We start from the raw sequence: 9,864 nt of genomic DNA on the forward strand, positions 1-9,864 counted from the left end.
TGAGGTTAATTTCTTTGGGATATAGCAGTTTTCCTAGATAACTTAATGGAGCTTCCTTTTGTACTTTTTCAGGGGCAATAACTAACCCATAACTTTTCAACCCCTTCTGCAAGACCCCATAGGCAGACAATAGCAGTCCCTCGAGTTTGTGAGCTAGAAGTATATCATCCATATAGTGAATAATATATACTTCAGGATATAGATATCTAGTCTGTGCTATAGCCTGAGCTACAAATTTTTGACATAAGGTAGGACTGTTGGCCATTCCTTGAGGTAAAACTTTCCAATGATATCTTTTCATAGGCTCCTTAAAATTTATGGAAGGTACACTAAATGCAAATCTCTTACAGTCTTGAGGAGCCAAAGGAATAGTGTAAAAGCAATCTTTTAAGTCCAAGATAGTTTTAAAGGTGTCCTGTGGAATAGCAGAAGGAATAGGCAAACCTGGCTATAATGCACCCATCAGTTCCATTGTTTTATTGACTTCTCTCAAATCTTGTAACAATCTCCACTTGCCTGACCTTTTCTTAACCACAAAAATTGGAGAATTCCAGGGTGAATTAGAAGGTTCGATATGTCCGCTATCGAGCTGTTCCTGCACTAACTACTCAGTGGGGTTTATTTTTTCCTGGGTAAGAGGCCATTGATCCACACATACTGGCCTTTCGGATTTCCATGTTATAGCATCAGCATGAGGTTCAGGTTGTTGAATGGCCTCTGTTAAAAATATCCTAGCCCTTTTGTATCCAATTTTGGACACATTTGTAACAGTGCCTGAATTCCCTGCCCATTTCTTCCTAGTCTGGCTTGTGGAAGCATTCCTTGATTAAACGTTTTCCGTGAAACAAGCTCATTGGGACTATACAAATAGACTCCCATCCTACTCATCACATCCCTCCCCTAAAGCCCCAAAGATTGACAGCAACCCCTTCACAATGTAGGGAGTAAAAGAACCTTTATATCCCTCCAGGTCCTTCCAATGTAGCTCATCACTACTTTCATATGGACTCTGACTTTGCCCTATGCCCTGCAAACTTGTCATGGAGGGATGCTTTGGCCAGGCTGAGGGCCATTGTCCTTCTGAAATTACAGATACATCCACCCCAGTGTCCAAAAGTCCTTTAAATCTTTTCCCATTAATAATTAGCTCTAATTCAGGTCGTTGTTGACTGATAGCTTGTAGCCAATAAACATCAGAGGAACCAAAACCACCTGTCCCTCTATGCTGATTTTTACTATTGTTGCCACTGTGAACCAGAGGGAGCAGGAGCAATTGTGCCAATCTTTGTCCTGACTGTATTACAGCAATTCCTAAGGGGGAATGAGTCATAATCTTGATTTCACCTTGATAGTCTGAATCTATCACTCCAGGAGCTACCATAATTCCCTTCATGGTGACACTACTTCTTCCTAACACCAATCCCACCATTCCTTTTGGCAACGGCCCATACACTCCTGTAGGTATGGCTTGCATTCCCATGTCAGGGGTTAATACTGTGTAGGTGGAGGCACTGAGGTCCAGTCCTGTGCTTCCTGGGGTGGCCCTAAAGAGGTCTTGAATGGATTTCCCTGCTGGGGGATGAGTGTCTGGAGCACCCCATAACATTTTTTGGGGGGCCTGGGGATGGCCCCACTCCCCGTTTCCCTGCAGAAGCAAGTTCCCCATAACATCCTTTTTTGATTTGCATTCATTGGCCCAATGCTTCCCTCATTTACAGCGGGGACATAAGCCTGGCTCTATATTTTTCTGACCTCCTCTCTGCTTATTAGGGCACTGTTTCACTTGATGTCCCAACTGGCCACATCTGAAGCAGCTCCCCCCAGGTCCAGCCACCCATCCTTTTGATCCTTTTGTTTGTTGCATCCAGACCTTGCTTAATCTTAGACAAATCCTCAGTCCGCCTACCACTAGACAGCAGTTTATACCAGGCTCTTCGGGCTGCAGCATTGATCTGCGCATAGGCCGCAACATCATACTGCAACTGCTGAACAATATCCCTATATTGTCCTTCACCAGCTAACATATCAAAATCTATGGGAATATTTTGCGCTCTATTGGTATTTGCTGTCACCTGGCACTGTTCCTCATACTCAGATTTCCACAACAGATAATCTCCCCCTGAAAGGCAAGCACGTGCCATGTGTTTCCAATCTCCAGGAGGAAGCACATCCATGGACAGGGATTCTAACAAAGCCTGGGTAAAAGGGGCAGTGGGACCATACTGAGCACAAGCAGTCTTTAGTTCCTTAAGCTGCTTAAAAGGCACAGGTGCATGAGACCGCACCCTATTGCCCTGCTGATCAACTTGCTCAGAAACTGAGAAAACCTGAAATCCATGCACTGACTCTCCTCTCTCTACCGCGGCCCCAATGGCCTGTTTTAGCAGAGATGCAAGGTTCTAAGTGGGTACCAGATTCCTGCCGAAGGCTCCTGAGCCATGGCAATCAATGGGAGGTGCAACAGCCTTCGGTGGCCTCAGAGGAAGAGGCTCTAATCCTACCAGGATAGAGGGTGTTGGGGTGGTCCTAATTCTTTTCTCTTTGTTCTTAAACATTCCCTTCTTCACAGTGTCTAACTCTGCCCTTAATTGCTTAATTCCCCAGTGATCAGGCAAAGCAATTAGAGGTGGACACTTCTTATCATACTCAACCGTCTCCTCTCCTAGGGCAGACTCATCCTCAGGGTCAAGAGATCCCTCTTCTAGCCCCAGATGGGGGTCCTCATAAAAGGGTGGCAAGGCTAATGGAGCTGGCTCTAGTGGAGCAGAAGGTTTGGTTTCACTTTTATCTCAGCTGTGGCTTATCGGATTCTCCTCTTTAGTCTCAGCCTTTGCTCCTTGGGCCCCAAGCATATTCCTTACAAAAACTGAGTGACTGTTTCCTTGCCCCATCTTCTCCCAAGATAAATACTCACCACTCCCCAATCTTACCGAGTGCACTCAATTTCTCCAGCGGTGTCCTTCACTTTTTCCCCTACTTTTCAGGTCCCTCTTCCGGGCGCCACTTGCCAGTGCCAGCCAGCCAAGATAGACAGTACCTGAAAGGGGGAGTGAGGATTGAAAGAAAAAACAAGAGGCAGAAAAGATACTTGGGAGGGCTGTCAGTAGAGACTGCCCCTCCGGTTTATTTCAGCTCTGCCTTTTTATACAGAAGAACTCAATTAGTTTCAACAGCTGTTTTTCCCACCTGTATCTGAGGGTCAAGGAGCAGCCAAATACTTGTTTTGTGAGCTCCACCATATAAACACATTCCTCCTAATTTGGCAGATTAGGTACTGGTGTGCAAAACACAAACTCAGTAAACAAGCCTGCCACAGTTTATGTACATAATGGATTAATAGCTCCCAACACTGAGACATCCTTAAATCCAAATTAGAGAGCTATTAGTTACTCCCAATATATAAGTGCCACTGTTGCACTATTAAGGATGTTTTGCTGACCAGTTATTTTTGCAGTTTGTAGAACTTACAGCTGAGTAGGATAACTGGTAGTTTTTCTCCACGAGAAGATTGCACAGAAACCTCTGATATTTTAAGACCTAGTCCTCAGAAAGGAGGTTTCCAGGTCAGTTCCAGCTCAAGTTCTTGTCCAAAGTGTGTGGTGTCTTCTGTAATAAAGTCTTACCTTCAAATTCTGGGAAACAACAAAGGACAATGACAATAGCCTAAAACCTACATTATTTTAGCAGTCTCTTGGACCCCTTGATCAACAACTTGAATGGAGGATCCCATGTTTGCTGCTGGAGGTTTGTTAGTCTGTTGTTCTTGAGGGGAAAATTATTACCTTGATACACACACACATACACACATATACATATATATATATATATATATATAATGTCTTTTAAGTAAGATTATAAAGTAATGTTTCCTTATAGTTTTTAAAAACATCCTTAGTATTATTTAACTCTTCTTCCTTCTTCTCCCTCTTCCTCCTAACCATTCAGTTAAAGTCACCCATGTACCTAAGAATGAGATAGGTTGGGGATCTCTGTATTTGTTAGTATCCATGTCAGTCCTGCTGCTTGGAAACCTCTTTGTAGTATAAATTCATGTTCATTCCCACATGAGAAAACTTTCAATAGAAATTCTCAATTGTCTATATAGAATTCGTTGCAAACATCATTTTCACTTCAAGGCATACTTGACACACGCATATATAAATATGTGTGTGTGAGATATGATATAATAAGGAAACTAAAATGAATTTTTAAATGATTGTAATTTAAAAAAATAAAGTCCGAACACAGGAAAAAATTTACTTATGCTACAATAGAAATAAAAGCTTAAGATGGAAATAAAAATGTTATCAAACTGTTAAGCGCTAAGCTTTACTGTGTGGAGCATATTGGAATTGGTCCTGGCTAAGATGTCCAAGTACTGAAGTAAGGTCTTAAATCTGTAAATTAATCTCTAAATTACCAAATTATTTTTGGATCTAAAATAAGTCTTGATCATTGATTAGTAAAACTCAATTTCATTTGGAAAAAGAGGAAAAAAATCAGAAAAATACTGAGTAAAACAGAATGATGCAAAGGGAACATATCATAAAATACAAATCACATTATTAGGCCAAGATAATTAAAACAGTTGGGAACTTTTGCATCAAGAAGCATCAGATTACAGAATTCATAAACGCATTGAAGAGTCTATAAAAATTTATTGAATGACAAGCAGAACATTTCAAATGTGTTAAATGAAGAAATCTTTAAAAGTGTAATTTAACTGGAGTCATTTGGAAAAGCAGTATGATGAAGAGAGCAGCTCATATGCTAAACTAAGTTTCAGGTATACTAAAGCATCAAAAGAAAAATTTAATGCTTTCAACAAAAAATTATAATTTAATGTATATTTTATTGAAATTTTGTGCATTTTATATGATAGATTTAATCATATTTAGGCCCCCTCCATTATCTGTACTCCCCCATAACCCACCCACCAATTTTATGCATTCTTTCATATAATGTTAAGGCCTATCAAGCCATGTTTGTTTCCCCAGATGTCCCTCTGTGGGTGTTCATCCACTGGAGCCTGTTCAGCGTGTCTAGCACCACTCAATCAATTCTCTCTCACTCAGCAGTGATCAGTTGCCAATAGATCCTTGGCTAACCTTGGGGCTTCCTGCCTATTTCCCCAGATCTATGCTAGGTTTTATCTGATCGAGATTGCATGGGTCTTGTGCATACTCTCACCTTTGCTGTAAGTTCCTATGGGCAAGTTCCCAGGATCCTGGAAGACTTTCCTTATGATCATGCACCATCCCTAAGTGATATAACCTGAAGGATGACAAAGTTCTTCCTAAGGCATTAAAAGGCATTTAAAATATCAGAAAATGATTCAAGTTTTAGTTTAGAACACTAATGGGCTAAGGCACTGATGTAATGCACTTGTCTAGTGTATAAGATGCACTGGGCTCAGTCTCCACTACTGCCAAAAAAACAAACAAAAAACAGTAATTTTAGTAAGGTATGATAGCACATGCCTATAATTATAGCTCTTGGGAGGTGGTGATGGCAGGCTCAGTGATTTAAAATCAGACCCACATCCATATGGATTTCAGCACCAGCCTGGACTGGGACAATAGAAAAATATCACATCAATCAGAAAGTTTTCCAATAATCCATTTAAATAAGTCAAAGCAAAAAGAATGGATAGAAAAATTGAAGAAAGATTAACAACTGATTCATAAGAAAATATATGTTTAAGATGATAATATCTAGTGTTCATGAGAAAAGAAAAAACACACATATGGAAGACAGTAAGCACTGCAAGAGAAATTTGGGAGGGTAGCTGGGAAGCATATAATCAAATTCTTTCTTGGATTATAATTTGTATTCCAGAAATTCTTCTCCTTAAAACTAACAAACACCTGGAAACCTATACATTAACACAATTTATCATACAAATTTTGTAACACATTATGATGAGGTATATGAATGTACAGAAATTATGTGGAACTGTTCTTACTGGAAATGAAGAGGTTCTAGTATCCATATTTCAGGAAAAAACAATTTAAGAAACTGGAATTTTGGTGTTGATACTTTTTACAATGTTCACAACATGTTGAGAGTGTAAAATTATTAAAAATAGATCTTTGTATAAAAACATAGCTGGAACAAAATGGTGATGGTGCACGCCTTTAATTCTAGCACTCAGGAGGCAGAGGCAGACAGATCTCTGTGAGATGGAGGCCAGTCTGGTCTACACAGTGAGTTCCAGGTTAGCCAGGGTTACAGAAAGACCCTGACTCAAAAACCAGCCAACCAACCAACCAACAAACAAAAATCAGCCAAGTAAAATAATTAATTTTTATTTTCTTCTAATACTTACTCATTTTTAATTTTTAATTGAATATTTTAGTTTATAATTTAAGAAGCAAAGTAGAAGTTTCTGAAAGGAAAAAAGAATTTCTAGTCCATGTATGGTTGAGTTTAAAGCCTGGTTTCTTTTAACTGTCAGTAATGACAAAACAAATTTCTTTATTAAACAATATGCAGTCATTTATACCAACTTTGATTCTTGTTGAAAATAATTTCAAATCTATAGTCATCCATGAATACACAGAACAGCTGGTAAGCTATAGCAATGATAATTAACTAGTTAATAGTATTTTCTCTTTCTCACATTGGTAACTAAAGCTTGGGAGCATTTCAAACAATTCTGATATGATTTCTCTATGCAATGGTGACATTTTTTTTCTCCAAATTTCCTGCAGTTCTAGTAGACACTATTTTCTTCCCTGGAATGAAATTGTTTTAGGAAAAAAATGTTGTATAGAGAGCTCCAGAAGAGCTGGAAATCATTTTCTATTAACCTTAAATGGAATATTTGATAGTATAAAGCAGGCAAATGTGTCAGCTAATTAATTCCCATTTGAAATGTGTGATTACCAAATGCTCAACATGGGAAGTGCTGCAAAACTCGCCTTGCCTGGTGCAATCTTGTCATAAATATGAAAATGCTCTAGTTATAGAAAGGTAAGAATAATATTTCCTAGGGAACATTGCTTTTGACATCTTTGCTAATTTAAGCTGTCTTTCTCAGAAGAGAAAGGGAATTTCAAATAGTTTCTTCTTGAATAAAGATGGCAACCCCATAACAGTAACTGTTTAGTGGGTTTTACTTATTTATTTTTCAAGAGCTAAATATTAAAATATTTTATTTATTACTTTTTTATTGAATTTTGTGTATTTCATACAGAACATCTCAAATAATCTTATTCATCTTCATATCCCTGTCTCCACTTGCACCCTCCCATAGCCTCCCCACTGGAACCCATATACACTGTCATCTCTGTTAAGGCCACTGTGTTGTCAGTAGTGGGTTTTATAAATAAATATATCTTATATTTTCTGTTTGTTTTTTATGAAACTTATACAATTTTCCTGTGGAATTTCCTTGGTTGATAATATTATTTTCCAACTACATTTCTAAATGTCCTTTGAATTAGGAGTTGTATTAGGATTTTGTTTGTTTATCAGATGTTTGCTTGCATTTAATGATGCTTCAGGGATACATTTCATTTGAAAACAAAGTCATATGTCTCTTTCTGTATGGTAGTGGCTGTGGATGTTTGGATCCATAAATTCATCAGTAGTAGAAAAATTGGTTACAAAGAGAAATATGCGTCCATCTGCCAGTTGTTTATTCAATTTATAGTTCATCTGAGCAAGTTGAAAGAAATTTACCTGTTTCTCTTTATTTAACACTTTACAAAATAGTAAGTCGTCTCTACCATTGGTCAATTTCCACTACAACAGATATGATTCTTGGTCTCAGTTCCTCTACCTCCCAGTTGCCCATGCTTTTTTCTGTGTCACTTTATATCGTCGCCCAATAAAGACAAAAACGCCCTCTCCCATCTCTTGGCTTTGAGCATAGTCATACATCACTTTTGGACAATAGATTGTCAATAAAAATTGAACAAGCAGCAGTATGTAGCATATTCCACAATTGGCTTACATTGATACACTGTGGCCATCACCACAAGAAAAATCTGCCTTAAGACATTTGCTAATACAAAAAGTGCATGTATCTAAGTGCACCCATGTTGTGCAATGCACACAAAGGTCAGAAGATGGTGTAGGACCCCCTGAATTACAGGGAGTTGTTAGCTGCCACATGGGTGCTGGGAATCAAACCCAAGTCCTCTGCAAAAGCAGCCATTTTTTTTAACCACTGAGTCATATCTTCGGCCCCTTCAATCAACTTTTTAGAAACTATATTATTTTACTGAATTTTTGTAGATTTCATACCTCTTAATCATATTTAGCCACTCTTCTCTATCTACACTCCCTGCCATAGCCTCCACATGATTTCATGCACTTTGTCATACATGTTATGGCTTGAGATAAGCTTGTGTACCCAGATGTCCACTGGTGTGAATTCATCCACTGGAACCTGTTCAGCCTGTGTAGGTTTGACTCCCTTGAAGAAGATGAACTCTCCCTCACTTAGCAGTGATCAGCTGCCAACAGTTACTTGCCAAAGTTGTAGCCTCCTACCCATTTCCCCATCCTATGTTAGTTTTGGCTGAATAGGTTTATATGGGTCTTGTGCATGCTACCACCATTGCTGTAAGTTCACAAGGTTCCGTGATCCTGTAAGGCTGTTTCCTTATGGTCATGCACCTCCTCCCCTGGCTCTTAAAATCTTTCTGTTCTCTCTTCCTTAATGGTCCCTGAGTCCTGAGTGGATGGAGTTTAATATTGGACTCCTGTCCAGGGACACACAATCTTCAGTCTCTCATTCTCTGTACTTTGGCCAGTTGTGGGCCTTTGTCTTCATTGCCTTCTGTTGCATGAGAAAGCTTCTCTGATTAGAGTTGAGTGATGCATTAATATTCTCTCTTCCCTTTGTTGCATTATGTTCCCTGAGCCTAGATGTAGAGGTTCCATTGTACATCTGTGTCACTTAGGGTTGGGTAGCTCACAGACACTTACTCTGTCTGTGACCACATGGTGCACTCTGTAAGAGTCTCCTACTATTGTAAAAGAAGATTTTTTGCTGTGTGGTGACTGGCACACTTGTCCGTAAATATAAGGATCCATATTTAAGATATGGTAAGAAACTGCATTTGCCTAGGGATGTGATAAGCATAGGGTTTTCTCTAAGACCTATGACCTCTCCAGCCATGTTTATTTGGCTATGTTTACAGTTCCACACATGAGTTCCCTCCCATTGAGTGGCCATCAAGGTCAATTAGGTAGTTGTTGATTACTCCCAAGATAAAACACCACTACTACACCAAAATAGTATCCTATGGTGGTCATTGTTGTGGTTATTGGGATTTAATACTTGGGTAATTGAGTTTTTCCTTAGCAGCTTGCATAGTATCTTCCAAAATTATGAGAGTTTATCTTCAGGGAGGTTTCCATGTCAATTCTAGCTCCATTGCTCCAATTCTGGTGTCCAAAATATGGCCTATCTTTATCAATAGAGTCTTATTTCCAAGTTCTTGGAGATAATAAGGACATGGTAATAACCTGTGTAATTTGGGGAGTCTCTTGGAGTACCCTGATCAACAACTCAAAAGGTTTCTTCTGTATGGTACTGTGTTTCTTGTTATATAACTTACAGGTACACACATGCACTCATCTACAAATATTGTATGTATATTTTTCAGGTGGACTTTTGAACTAATACATTTCCCCATGGCTCTTCATACCACCTAAGCATTATTTAGCTCTCCTCTCCCCCTGTCTAACTCTCCCTCCTCCCTTCCCATTTAAAATCCCCAAATTTTCCCCATTTCCCCCTTGATAATAACTTTCTGAGCTCCCTACTTTCTTGAGCTCTTTCCCTTTTATGCCCATAGGTCCTTGTATATTCCTCTCTCTTCCCCTCCCAGTTAAATATTTTCATTT

The 9,864-nt window shown here is 39.1% G+C and overlaps 1 pseudogene; it reads right to left on the reverse strand.

Annotated features, from left to right (window-relative positions):
• Positions 1-720: 720 nt before the first annotated feature.
• LOC108491643 lies at positions 721-1,606 on the reverse strand (annotated as a pseudogene).
• Positions 1,607-9,864: the final 8,258 nt, after the last annotated feature.

Source organism: Nannospalax galili, unplaced genomic scaffold, assembly GCF_000622305.1.
Source record: "Nannospalax galili isolate Female #2095 unplaced genomic scaffold, S.galili_v1.0 scaffold165, whole genome shotgun sequence".
NCBI lineage: Eukaryota > Metazoa > Chordata > Mammalia > Rodentia > Spalacidae > Nannospalax > Nannospalax galili.